This window comes from Rhinolophus hipposideros (assembly GCF_964194185.1).
Source record: "Rhinolophus hipposideros genome assembly, chromosome: 18".
Classification (NCBI taxonomy): domain Eukaryota; kingdom Metazoa; phylum Chordata; class Mammalia; order Chiroptera; family Rhinolophidae; genus Rhinolophus; species Rhinolophus hipposideros.
The window spans coordinates 23,454,770-23,470,019 of NC_138064.1; the positions used below are offsets into that span (position 1 = coordinate 23,454,770).

Sequence of the window (15,250 nt, forward strand, 5' to 3'; positions counted from 1 at the left end):
ACAACTGGCACATAGAAAGTTCTCAATAAATATTTGTTATGTGAATGAATTAATGAACTGTTTAGTTATTTAAGACCACATATACCCCCCCCACCGCCACCAAAAAAAAAGAGACTGACATTTTTTTTTTTTGAGACTGACATTCTTTTAGCCTCAGTTTTAGCTAAATCCCACAGCAATCATTACCAAGTAATCCTAAATTCCCAAGTGAGATTATAGAAAACCATGAAGGACCTATATTGTCTGAAGTTAGTGCTAAGATGCTTGATCCCTCACAAAAAAAGTAGAAGATTTATGAATTTAGAAAATGAGGACAGAAGAGAGAATTTCTGGAGAGAGCTTGGTGATGTGAAGATTCCACTTGTTATTCCTTCCACAAGAGAAAAAATGGTGTCAGTACTGTCCTTCCTTCTCAAACTTGGTAAGTGGAGCTTCAAAAAGTTCGATAAAGATCTTAGTAGTCATCCTCTAAAGTTTATGACCTCAGTGGGCTTCTGTTTGACCCATACCTGTCTGACGGAGTGTCCAGTGGCTGAATTTGGGGAGTCACTGTGTTTGTAGCAGCCGGTCTCATTTGCAAGTTTTCCCATGGACTAGAAGGAGGCAGTGAGTGTGACAGCCAACATGAGACACCTACGGAGATAAGACGGAAGTTGAGAGATACTGGGATGTACAGCTAAGTGCTGGTGTGAAGGTAGAGCCAGACACAGCAGCTGGGGAGGCATCATCCTTCTCAGGAATTTACCAGAGAGTCTTTAGTGGGTAGTTTGCCTCAAACACCTCTGGGGAATGTGGGAAACAGTATGAAATCAGTGGTGGCCAGGAAAGCTCTTTCCTGACTCCTCTCCTCTCCTTCAAGCATGACTAAGTTCTGGAATTCAGGAGAGGGTGAAGATATGACAGAGTAAAGTCAAAACTGAACCTCCAACATCCCTTTTACACAACTCACTCTTCTCACCTATAGTGGGCTAAATGCAGGGAGGGAGCAGAGACGGGGAAACGCTAATGAAGTTTGGAATTGTTTTTTAAACATAGACTTTGGCATGTTAATGTTTGAATTGAGAATATTTTGATGACTCAGGTGACTAAAGGAGTTATATTATCTGAGAGTACTGAGGTAAATTATGTGTGCTGCCCAAGATGCCCATTCCAGGGCAAAGAAATAGTTAGTTGTGCAGAGAGAATGGAGGGGGAGTGGGGACAATGAGAGCAGTTGTTTTCTTCTTCTATCTTTGAGTCCTGCATTTTCAGCATGCTGCTCCTATATTCCATTGTGCAAACAGGGAAGAGTATCTCTTTATAAAAAAATATTTGAAAATTACAGGTTGCAATCTATATGCTTTATGTAGATTAAACCACAGATACTGTAATTTTCCAAATATGAAGAATTTATAACTCCTATTTTAAAAAACAAAATTTAAACAATATTGTTTTCTAACATGGAATAGCCATCTTGAGACTTCTGGAAGATGGCATGAGGTTGTTTATTTATTTACTTCTAAAAGTGAAATAATCACTTTATATACCACTTTCCATAGCTAGCAGTGTGGGAAAGATGAATAGGTCTCAAGTTATTTTCTTCTCTGTTTCAGCATTTTTGAAAGGCACAAAAGGAAATAAGACCAATCCAGAAATTCATTATTTCTCTCCAATTTTTCCTTTTCCCATATGAGCAGAGCCTGGAAGTGTACAGACATATTAGGGAATGTTTCCACTGTGTGGGAGAAACATCTGCAGCAGACTCCATGGACCACCAGTAGTGGAGTGAGAAAGAATCATGTGGGGGCGGAGGCGGCAGACAATGAAAGAAAAACTGGGAGCTGGTTAGGCCCAAACATCCAACTGAACTGCCTAACATTCAGGTTACCTTTTATGTTATATAAGAAGTCTAAGAGCCATAACGTTCACATGCAAAACGTTTTTTAGCAATGGTGATGATATAAAGCTCATAGCATAGCCTTCCTTTTTTCTTTTTCTTTTTTTTTCTGCGAGTATGAAATATGTTAGCATTCTGCTTTGCACATCACACTCGATAGAGCCTAAACTGGATGGTTTTCATGGGTTTCTTCCTAGGTACTCATCCCTGACAGCCATGTGAAAGTCCAGCAGCCATGAGTCTCCTCTCAAACCCAAGAGAAGCACAGTGAAGGCAGAGGAATTCTGAGTGAATTCGTCCATAAAACCTCTGGAGCAAAAGGGGCTCTGAAATGCAAATGATTGTCATTAGAATGTAATATGCGACTACTGAAGAAACATTTGAAAGAATAATGTGGTTTAGCAAAACAATTCTGCAATCTGTATTGAATCAAAACTGACCAAAAATGCTTGCAATGGTCCTTTGTATTGTTGGGAGCCAATTGCCTTCTGGAACTCATGAAGCAGATTTTACCAAGTGGCATATTACCAACAGAATATTAGTAAAACAGTAACCAGCCTTAGATTTGACTTTTCCAGTAAAAGGAAAACTCTCCAACTGTAATGGTCAAGGTACTGAGAGTGACAAGAATATTGATACACCTGTAAATGCCCCCAAATGAGTTTTATGGGTTGGTCTAGTATACAGCATGTGTGACTGGACATCTTGACCACCAACTAGCTTATGCATGATTAAAATTCAATATACACAGTGTTGAAAAATCATATTGGACAGGGTTTTACTTAGAAGATTAGTCAGGAAGAACACATACCACAAACTGTTGGAACCTGCTTAATTAAGTTTGATTCTGGGTCAATTTAACAATTCTCTTCAGTGCAGTGTTACTAAAATTCAATCAACAGTATCCTCAGAAAACAAGACACATATTCATTATAGATTGTGGGTTTTGCTATTCCTCTTTGGTTTAGAACCTTAGAGAGCAATAGTTTTGGGCTCTAATCTTCAAAAACAAAGTTCTAGCCCTGGTCCTGATTATGTTTCAGACAACTCATCTGCTTGCACCTTTCACAGTTCATACCTGGCATACATGAGAAGGGCGGCCTCCTTGAGATACAGACCGGCAGTCACGAGGCAAAAACCCTGCTATCTTTCATGAAAGAACTACTTACCCTGGGCCATATATCACATAGAGCCAAAGCGCATGGTTTAAAAGATGTCCAGCACACTTAGAAAGCCTACACCTCACTCATTCACCTACCAGAAACAGAAATACCTATGTTCATAACAAGTTTTTTCAACGAGATAACAAAAAGTTAGAAGGAAATTAAGACACTATATGTTTACAAGCTGAAAAATAGGCAGGCAAACTGAAGAGCTTAGATTTTCTATTTTAAATCTATCACGTCTTTTTGTTTATATTTATTTTTCTAGAGAACCTGATAAAATTAGTTAAAATCAATGTTCAACCAAAATGATACATTGACGAATAACAATAGATAAGATGATGACCTCTTTGGAGGCATTCTGAAAGATGATAATGTAGGTTGTATTTTAATATGAATTTAACAGACATTTCCATAAATTTTAATCATATAAAAATATGTTTTTTCTTTATATTCTAGAGCAAGTTTAAAATAATTTATTTTTATTTTATTATTAATGCCAGTATTACATAATAGAAAATGTACTCACACAATAAAAAAATTCATTTGTAGATCTTATGATTCCCTTAATCTTTCTTCACTCACTCCCTCCCTCTCTCCTTTCTTTTTTCTTCTCTCCCTCCCTCCTCTCTCTCTCTCTCTCTCTCTCTCTCTCTCTCTCTCTCTCTCTCTCTCTCTCTTCCTTTCCTTCTTTCCAAAGAGAGATGCCATTTTATTTCTCTTGAAGTTTTAGAAATTCAAATGATCATCCTGGTATTTGAGATACAGATTGTATATATAGGATAATTGTCCAAATGTTCAGATTAGTGAAGATGGATAAATTAAAACAAAAACTGTTTCCCTCAGAGATATTATTTTTAACAATGTTTTTAATCAATTTGGTAAAACACACGTTTTTGCCTAATTGAAATGTGCTTACCAGTAACACGAACATTATAGAAAACTACTTGCAAAAGTGGCAGTTATGTGACTTTGAGTTGAATAAACTGAAATCATTAAAATCCCTCTATTGTCTTTGTTGAAGAATGGATGGGAGGGCGGCCCAGTGGCTCAGGTGGTTAGAGGTCCATGCTCCTACACCGAAGACTGCCAGTTCGATTCCCACATGGGCCAGTGGGCTCTCAACCACAAGGTTGCCAGTTCAATTCCTGAAAACCCGCAAGGGATGGTGGGCAGCGCTCCCTGTGACTAAGATTGAACACGGCACCTTGAGCTGAGCTGCAGCTGAACTCCCAGATGGCTCAGTTGGTTGGAGCGCGTCCTCTCAACCACAGGTTGCCGGTTGGACTCCCACAAGGGATGGTGGGCTCTGCCCCCTGCAACTAGCAACGGCGACTGGACCTGGAGCTGAGCTGCGTCCTCCACAGCTAAGACTGAAAGGACAACAACTTGAAGCTGAATGGCACCCTCCAAAACTAAGATTGAAAGGACAACAACTTGACTTGGAAAAAAGGCCTGGAAGTACACACTGTTCCCCAATAAAGACCTGTTCCCCTTCCCCCCAATAAAATAAATAAATAAATAAAAAGATGGATGGGGATCATGAGATCCATTTATGCAGATCTTCTTCCAACTGTGTGGGTTTCGGATATGAGAAATTTCATTTTCTTTGAAGACAGGAAGGATCAAGGAAAATATATAAAGATGATAGACTACACATATAAGACACATAGGGAGGTAGAAGGGGATAAACAGAAGTAGAGAGACTGATGGAAGCAATAATCTATTTTACAGAGGGGTCAAGAGATGCTGTCTATGGAAAATGGATTAAAAAATGGAGATTTAAGAAAGTCTTCTGCAGTACGAGAGGATAGAGATGTAATAAGTGATAGATGTGAGCCAATTCCTATCCTATCATTATAAAAAAATCTACACTGCATACATTTTATGGATCAAGAAAACATGTTATAAAAGAAAATTTAGAGGTGAGGTAAACACCAGTGAAACCAAATCCAGAAAACAGAAAGAGGATTTGTTTCTGAAGGAATCGAACTATTTGGTGGGCTAGGAGGACACTGTTTATTTTTATTTTTTAGTGTTATTCTTTTCATTATTATATAATCCTTCTTATGCTCTTTGAATTTTGAAAACAATGTGAATATTTTTGATAAATATAGAAGCTGCTAAGTTAAAGGACAGTAAAGACCAGGGTGAATGGGGTTTGTGCAAACTACAAAGGAAACCTTTTTCTTTCTTTTCATTATCTCACATACTAACTTTTTAAAATCTGTTCAATTTCTTTTTGGCATGTTTCAAATGCATAGACCTCACCTAATTAAAAATACTGCCATTATGCCTTTAGTCTCTAAAATTTGAGAAAGCAAATTCCTTAAGTGACAAAAGTAATCTAAATCCAACAAAAATAGCTCTACATTACTGTATTTTCTCCCCTGGTTTTAAGACTATTAGTTGTGCACTTATCTTGTCGTATTTTTTATAAAGTGATTTTATAAATACCTCCACAATTTATCTAATCTGCTAGGCAAGTAAAAGATCTCGGTTTCGAGAGATTAAATGACATATCTTGGTGATATTGTTCAAGACTAACAAGTAATAAGACCATATCTTTTTGACCCTTACTCAAAAAGCCTAACCAAAATGCCTGCACCATTTTGTTTATAAATGCGCAACAGGGTGCAGGTTCTATCAGGAGCCTATACTTTCAGTAACATTGAAACGGCTCTCATATTTTGTTTCCTCTTGTTACAGGAAAACGTCAATAGCAATACGCGTTCTCTACACTCCCCTGTTGTGCAACGTACCCTTTTTGACCACTAACAAGGAACATTCTTTCGCTTATTCAGTTCTAATCCTGAAAACATTGGCAGCTTACGTGCCCAAGGGCAAGATGGAGTCTGGTGCTGATCAGAAAGTTGCACATGGTTTGCGTCTTTAAGCCATGGGCGTTTCAGTCCTCATCACGCAGAGGAAGGAAGAGGAGCAAAGCCTGAAGAAACAAGATAATGGGGTTCTTTTCGATCCTTCAACCAGAGGAAAAGGAAATATAAATGAGAAATGTGTGAGATGGTTGAAAACTTTTCTCTTGATAAATTAAGTAGGTATGAATGAATACTGGAGTGTAAAGGTAAAAGAAGGTAAATTCAGATTAGTATCATGTAATGAAAGAAAATTTCAGCATGATATACAAGTCGTTAGCCATTCCTTCCAAAGCCATCACATGGCTGCTCTTCTAGATGGTGATGTAGTTTCTTCCTCATGATTAGTTCAGAAGATCGGTAAATATGTAATGTCACCTACATACAATGTTAAAATCTACTACGACGCCATGCATGGTGACAACATATACTTAAGTAAAAATTTCGGAATAAATATCCTTTCCATTTTTGACAAAATTCTAAATTCTTAATTCTCTCCGGCCTTGAGTTCTCTATGTTGTTGATGAATTAATTTGAAATTTTGATAACTAGTACTTATTCCAAATATAATGCTTCACTTAAGGTAAATTAAAGTTCTATGATAGTGAAAATGGAATGGATGGTAAAGAATAGTCATGTTATTATTATTTTAAAGTATTGTGTTTGAAACACTCATATCCTTTGATCTAAGCATTCTACATCTAGAAATGTATTCTACAGAAAAATCTCAGGTACTACAGTATTGTTTATAATAGTGAAAAATGAGAAATTCCCTATTCCGTCTTCTCTTTGAGCAGAGACAGGGTCCAACCCTCACTGGAGTTAGTAGGAGCTAGATTGCTCTGTGTTACCAGACCAGTTTATACGCCGGGCAGTGGGAACGTAAGCTTCTGCTTCTCCTTGATCAGTGCTTCCTTCCAGACCTTTGTATGGGTGATTAAAACTGGTTATGTGCTTAGTCACCTGTCTTGACCATAATTATGGGAGTAAAATAGGTGGCCAGGATCCACAATGCTCTTCGATGCTTTGGCTCAGTACGGCTTTTTTTATATGCTCCTCAGATTTCGTCCTTTATGAGTTCGTGTCTTTGTTGCCCATGGTACAGCCTTTCCCAAATTCATCCCCAGACCTTCCCCCAAGATGGGCTTACCTAGGCTATGTGTGGGTTATGATTTATTTTACATACTTTATTTGTATATGTGTTGTTGTTTTTTTCTCTTTTATTATAAAGTCTTTGGCAAGGCAAGGGTCCTGAAAGTGGGGTCGTATGTAAGGAGGGCAACTTAGCTGCACCTGTAACTCCTCTGGTCAAACTGCTTTTGGCTTTGTTGGTAACAAATATAAACACTGTTGTTTCCTCTTCCTTATTTTGTCCTTTAAAAAATAATGTCTTAGTAACCTATAAAAGGTCCTCTGAATTCATTGATTCCGTTTCTTCTGACTTTCTGTGACACATTCTCCTTCCCCAATACAATGAATTCTTACTTTGATCTATGTCTACTTATACTATGTCTTGAATGACTGATTAAATAAATTATAGCCCAGCTAATCAATGTAATTTTAACAAAATAAAATCTTATGTTTGAAAGATTAAAATGCCATGTGAGAATTATGTAAACTCCTTTTCTGAACATACAATAATTTGTAAATTAACATTGGGAAATGGAAACTGAAGAGGAGGGATTGAGTCTTATATAGAGAAGAGACAGGGAATGAAAGAGCAACAAAGAAATAAGGGAAATAGGATCATCTAGAAAACAGTCAGATGTTCCCTTATTATTTTCTTCTACCTCAAGCACCATAGTCCCTACCTATAAGAATCACATGAATTTCTCCCCTCAAAATAATAACAGTTGTTAGTTTTAGAACCCTTGTCCCTGTTGGACTGCTTAGACTGGCTACCAATTCTGAGTACATGAAGCTGGAAAGAAGGAAAATAATATTCTCCTTCGTACTGAGAGACAGTTATATCTAACAACTGAGTAGCTCTTTTCTTTTTTGATACTGACATCTATTGGAAAACAGGAGAATATCTGTATGTTTGTTCTTTGAAATCAAATAAAAATTCAATTTAAAATCCTGATTTAAGTTAAAAATTAAGAGTGCATAATAGATTAACTATTTCAATGACATCATTCTCTAATTGCCTGAAAACACATTTATATGAGTTCTCTTTTAAAACCAGCAGTTATTATTGCAAATATAATTATGTATACTTTAAAATTCATGCACTCTGAGTAATGTGCTCATGATTCAAACTAACAATGGAACATTAAATAGTGAAAGAAAACAGTAAAATTTGACGTAACATCAAGTGTCTTTTCTATCAGCCTCTCTGAATATTTTTCTTTCTATCATCATCAATCGATAACATAAAGAAAAGAAAGTTTTCTGAAATACTTGAATCAATTCAATCTGTGAATATTGTTTTAAAATAGTTTGGGAATGTTTTAATTAGTTTTTCCCCCCCAAAAATTAATCTTTGCTAAATTTATTGGGGTGAAATTGGTTAGTAAAATTATATAGGTTTCAAGTGTACATTTTAATAATACATTATCTATATATTGCGTTGTGTGTTCACTACCCAGAGTCAGTTCTGCTTCCATCACCCTATTAGCCACTTGGGCAGAATATGCATGACCAAGAAAGCATGCATGCCTACTACTATTTAAATCTCTGCTAGATTAGGAGGCACTAAGCCTGCATGGAGTGTTTGGAGTCTGCAGGAACTTTCAGACGTCTCCATGAAGGGACAGAACACATAACTCCAACGTGGTATCCTTGTTTCATTAAATAGTCTGTCAGTATATATTTTCTCTACATTGAGCTATGTTTCAGACCTTACCAAATATCCCATTTTTATTTTATATTGAGCTCTTACCAATATAAGAAAATCAAGTAAAGGGTAGAGAAAATAACTTTTCTTAAAATTTAACTTCTCTCTTGACTAAAAGTTAGATATTTAAAATGTAAAAGCAATATGGGATTATTGTACAAATGCAAATAGTGTAAAAAGTGGTAATTCCTCTTTACCCTCCCATAATACCACTCCCCAGGCAAAAACTGTTAACTTTATATTACTAGACTTTATGTATTTATATATCTATGGAGGTGTATATACAAAAGTTGTGGCACATGCATCTATTTATTTATACTTATATACATATATGTATTTGGGGGAAATATTAATTTTAGAAATTTAAGAGATACATAAAAGGACCTATTTTTTTAAAAGGAAGTAACAATCCCCCAAATGCTACTATCAAATTACACTTGTCATCAATATTTTAAAAACATTTCAGACTTCTCACATCTAATAAACACAGTATAAATAAGCAAGATCAAATGTGATCATACTCTTCATGTTATTTTAAAATTTAAAATGTGTTGAAGTTACCATGAAATTTACAGAATTAAGATAAACTGAAATAAAGCCCAAGGAATTGCAGAGCTTTATATAAATGTTTCTTTACTCTAAAAGGCATTAACTCCTAAAGATAGATCCCATTTAAATGTAAAAGGGAAAAAAATGAAGATTATATTAAAGAAATGTCAATAAAAACATAATTTTTTCCTTAAACTACATTTTCAAATTTATACAGCATTTATTGCTTTTTGCTAGGCAAAATAAAGAATTTTGTAAACTTAAACTTCCAACTCCCTTTCCATTACTTATCCATTGTTTTGGTTTTTTTTAGCCAAGCTGTTTTTACATGGCCATGGTTCTATAATCATAAGTACTACAATATATTAATTTTACATTTATCTATTTTGTATGTCACATATTTTTGTTATGTTATATTCACATTTATTTGCCCATTCTATTCATAGTTTTATTTTGCATCTCAGGCCAGATATATACATTAATTTCCACTTACTTTACAGAGAATTGATCATACTCACGGGTGTAAGAAATCAATATTGCTTTAAAATTTTTAGTCAAAACTATATGAAAGGCCAAAAGATGAAACATATATTTCATAAAAATATATTTTTCTCCCTTCATATAAAATGCAATATGCCATTTTTGTTATTTGTTTTTGTTTGTTTTGTTTTGTTTTTAAATCCATACAGGGATATTCTTTGAATGAGCTCCTTTGCATGCATTTGGCCTTTCTGGAGTGATACAAAAAACTTTATTCAATAGCACTAAGGTAAAAAATCAAAATCAGTTAAAAAATACATATAAAAAGAGAAGCTTTAAAGAGTCTACATCTTAAGCAGATGTAATAGGATACAATTATTTCAGAAGCCCTCATCTTAGAGATTTGCCTCTCACTTAAGTTATTTGTCTCTATTGGTTGTGACGATAAGATGTTTCAGTATAAATCTTTTACTGGGTAGCGTTTGTTTCTGAATGCAAAGGGGAGAAAAGGAACAGAGCACCCTCCTCTTCCCCAGTCCATCACCTGTCTGTCTGTTCCTCTCCAGCCATTCTGGATTCTGGATGGGCGTCATTCTTCTCTCCAGCCTGTGGCGGCAAATGACAGGTTTTCTTTAGGTCTTGATGGTTTCGTCAAACCAGGCATCATCAATGAATCTCCCTCACTTTACTGAGGCCTAAAAGTAATGATTGCAATCCCACTTCTGGCACTCTCTGTGGGACTGAAAGTAGCGAAATAAGTACGTATTGTCTTCAACCTGATCCCTGAGATGCCTCTGGAAGAAACTTGAATTGAAATAGTTTAACCCGTGCGTCCCTACCCACTGACATTCACTGACTGAGATTCTCTGGTTGGTATATGGGGCACATCCACTGTGGACAGCTCCCTAGCTCTGTCTGAAATGTTGGCAATTTTGTGCCCAAAATGTAGCCACAGATACTTCTTTTTTCCTCATTCCTGCGGGGGAGCTATCCTAAGTGTTACAATGAAGACTATAATTTAATTTAGGATTTTTTGGTTACAAACTATCAAATTTAATTACCAAATTTAATATGGAGCATCTGTGCCTCCAAGTCTTACTGTGATGAAAAGAACTCTCTGGTATGTCTTTGTGTTGGAGCCCAAAAGAAGTGAAATTTTCACTGCATTGTTGAGATGTAATTACGAATCTGAAATTATACCAGGCCCTCAATACTCATTCCATATGTGGTCTCTAGTGCTTGGCCATAGAGATGGTTACTTAGATATTTGGGTGTATTTCCATTTCTGAAAAAGTCTATCTCTTCACAATATGAGGCTTTCTTTAAATTCAGCTCATGACTGTGAGATGACACTTCCCATGAATGTCTCAATTTTCTTAATATGTATTTCAGTGTTGAGAATAGTTAAAGGAAGATAATTTAAATGCTAATTAATAAGAAAGTGTTTAAAAATAAATTAAGAGACACACATATAGTGGAATACTAGGCAGCAAATTAAATAATGATGCAAATCTTTTCATTATTGACATGGAAATACATTTAAAAATTGCTTAATGAAAGAAAATGGTGGTTAAACACGTTATACATCACTACCGAGGGAGAATAGACAATAGCGCAGAAGAATTCCAAATAATTTATGTAGATATTTGCCGTCAAGAAGGTGGAACTTAAGTCCCCACAACTTAGTGTAGTCTGTGCATAGTGACTTTCAAAGAGTGCACTATGGAAAAGGAGAATGTACATTACACTGTAAAACACTAATTCAGCAGGTGAACAAGGTCAACATCAACATTGATAAATAATGTTGATAGTATATACCCTCGATGTGATGTGACGTAAATGAAGATGGCACTTTACCTCTGTGACCATCTGGGCAGAAATCATTACCACAGTCTAACCACGAGAAAAAGGTCAGTCAAACCAAATTTTGTGACATACTACACAATACCTGATCAGTGTATCTTCAAGATCTTCAAAAACAAAGAAAGTCTCAGACACGATCACGGCCGAAAGAAGCTTGAGGAGACTTGCCCCCTGCAAAGAATGTGGTATTCTGGATGGGAGCCTGGAACAGAAAGGGGACATTAGGTAAAATAACTAAGACAATATGAATTCAGTATGGACGTTAGTTAAATATAACATGTCAAATGGTACTTGTCTTTCCCTCTGACTTATTTCGTTTAACATAATGTTCTCTAGATGCTTGATCAATGTACTGTACACCTGAAGCTGAACAATAATGAATGCCAACTATAATTTTATATATATATAATGTGATGGCTCGGTGCGATGTCGGAGGGATAGTGGATGGGGGGGTGGGGGAGAGGGGTCCACAGTGTGAGGGATATAAATGATGAACGTCTAAGTATTGCCTTGTCCATGCACCTGAAACTAATAAAAAAAATTTTTAAAAATAATTGGAAAAAAAATAATAACATGTCAAGGTTACAGAGAGCCAAGCTCCGGGGCTAGGGAGAGTGAAGGAGGGCTGCGGCCAGTGGCAAAGCATCGCAGGGAGAGCAAACAGGCTGCTCTGGCATGGAGCAACCTCCAATAGCCCCCAAGAACCCTGGAAACTGGTGGCTGCGTGTGCCTGTGGCCGGTGTGCTGGTAGTGGCGTGTAAGTTGCACGGAGTGGCAGCCAGTTCCTGTGGGTGGCATCACGGAAGAGAACATGTTCACCAAGGAGCTGGACCAGTGCAAGCAGGTCTCCGAATTCCAGATCAAGAGCCTCTGATAGAAGGCTAAAGAAACCCTGACAAAGGAATCCAACTAAAAGAGGTTCAATGTCCAGTGACCGTCTGCAGAGATGTGCGTGGATAATTTCATGATCTCATGGAACTGTTCAGAATTGGTGGCAAATCACCAGATTACTTGTTTATGGAAGATTGTGTTGACAGAGGATAGTATTCAGTTGCAACAGTTACTCTGCTTGTAGCTCTTAAGGTTCGTTACTGTAAATGTACCACCTTTCCTCGAGGAAATCATGAGAGCAGACAGATCGCACAAGTATAAGGTTTCTATGATGAGAGTGTTTAAGGAAATATGGAAATGCAAATGTTTGGAAATAATTTACAGAGCTTTCTATTTATCTTGCTCTCACTGCTTTGGTGGGTGGGCAGATTTTCTGTCTACATGGTGGCCTCTCACCATCCATAGATATACACTGGATCACATCAGAGCACTTGGTCGCCTACAAGAAGTTCACCATGAGGCTCCAATGTGTGACTTGCTGTGGTCACATCCAGATGACCATAGTAGTTGGGGTATATCTCCTCAAGGAGCTGGTTACACCTTTGGGTAAGGAATTTCCGAGACATGGCTTCACGTTGGTGTCTAGAGCTCACCAGCTGATCATGTAACTGGTGCCACAACTGGAATACGGGATATGTAACTGGTGCCATGAGTGGAATGTGGTAACGATTTTCAGTACTCCAAACAATTATCATTGTGAAAACCACGCTGCAATCACGGAACTGGATGATACTCTAAAATACTCTTTCTTGAAGTTTGACCCAGCACCTCGCAGAGGCAAGCCACATGTTACTCATCATATCTCAGACTACTTCCTATAATGAAATTGTAAACTTATATAGTATTGCCATGAACCATATATTGACCTAATAGAAATGGCAAGAGCAACAGTAAGTCCAAAGTGTCAGAGAATATTTAACATTCAAAAAACTTGTTTTCACTCGGACCAAAAGATGTGATATATAAAAATACAAAGCCTCTTGTCGTCAACAAACGTGTCCGCTTTAGAATGACCCAGTTCATTGCATGATGAAGCAACATTGTTGGTCATGAAACCAGTTTTTGGCACAATGCTATTTATAGTTACTTTTGCTTTCTCTGAGAACTGCAGATCATAAGATGTAAACATTAACACCTTGTGAATACAACTTAACTTCCATTTAGCTATAGCTTTACTCAGCATGACTGTAGATAAGGATAGCAGCAAATAATCATTGGAGCTTAACGAACATTTTAAAAAATAAGTACCAAGGCCTCCTCTCCACTTGTAAGTTTTGAAATCAATTGTTCTGTATTTTCAGGGATACCGCTTAATTTAATTGTACGATTTGTCTGCACTCAGTTTATTTCCCTTCTCAAATCTCAGCCTAATGTTCTTTGTTATTGTCAGACCCTGAGGAGTTGTTTGGAACAGAATTGTTTTTCTCCCCCTTTTGTATGACCATGTTACTGCACAAGAGCACTGCAGTGTTTTTCATAATAAACCTGTGAACAAAAATAAATCAATAACATACCAATATTGGTTTACGAATTGTGACAAACATGTCATACTAGTATAGTAAACGGGGTATGAAGTATATGGGAAATCTATACTTTTCTGTACAGCTTTTCTGTAAATCTGAAACTATTTAAAAATTTCAAAATATTAAAAATAAAAATAAACATGGGTAGTATGTCTCTGTGAATGGGAATTGTGTGTGTGTGTGTGTGTGTGTGTGTGTGAGTGTGTGTGTGCCTAGTGAGACATCTGGAATGACATTATAATATACTAAATGTGGTAGTCCCTCGAGCTGTTCTTCTTTTTGTTTATCTGTATTTTTCTATCTTAATTATATATTACTTGTACAATGAAGAAAATAAGCCAACGTAAAATTGCCCTTTTGTCCGCTTTACATTGCTTATTTTATTTATAACCTTCAGAATCATATACAATACAGAAATGTGTTTTGTCACAAAACAAGAGACAGAGATGTAAGGTGGATTCTCCTCATATATGAGTCAGAACGCTGGAAACATTTCACTCTCTATCTGCTCTGTCCTCAGCATGCCAGCTTTGTTCTCCGCCTTGCTTCCCTCAGGGCAACGACATAAATGCCAACATTAATTACATGGCAGCATATATTTTTATTTATATCCAGGGAAGACGAAGAACATTTCCCTTAACCTTGGATAAAAGATTTGAGATAAGTCAGGTCATTGTGCCCACCCCTAACTGGTAATGTTTGCCATCACATATTACCCTGTTTCCCCGAAAATAAGACCTAGCCGGACAATCAGCTCTAATGCGTCTTTTGGCGCAAAAATTAATATAAGACCTGGCATTATATTATATTATATTATATTATATTATATTATATTATATTATATTATATTATATTATTATACCTGGTCTTATATAGTAAAATAAGACCAGGTAACATTAATTTTTGCTCCCAAGGATGCACTACAGCTGATTGTCCGGCTAGGTCTTATTTTCGGGGAAACACGGTACAGATGCTATTGGACTTAAGCCAAGTTTCTTGAACCAGTCAATGTTGGATTTGGAAATGATGGGTTTGTTCTAGCCAGCATCCATCTGGACTGGGAATGGAGTCAACTAACCTGTGTGGGGACAAAGCCCCAAAAAGCAGTTTCCAGGCTCACAGCCTCACATAGAAAGGTGCTGGCTCAGGTAGTGAATGGCCATCGACTGTAATCAGATGGCCATCAGCTGTGG

General features: G+C 36.8%; 1 pseudogene across 1 annotated transcript; it reads left to right on the forward strand.

Annotated features, from left to right (window-relative positions):
- The first annotated feature begins 12,484 nt into the window (after nucleotides 1-12,484).
- LOC308510496 (serine/threonine-protein phosphatase 2A catalytic subunit beta isoform-like) lies at nucleotides 12,485-13,355 on the forward strand (annotated as a pseudogene). The gene has a single exon. The product of its transcript is annotated as a serine/threonine-protein phosphatase 2A catalytic subunit beta isoform-like (transcript).
- Nucleotides 13,356-15,250: the final 1,895 nt, after the last annotated feature.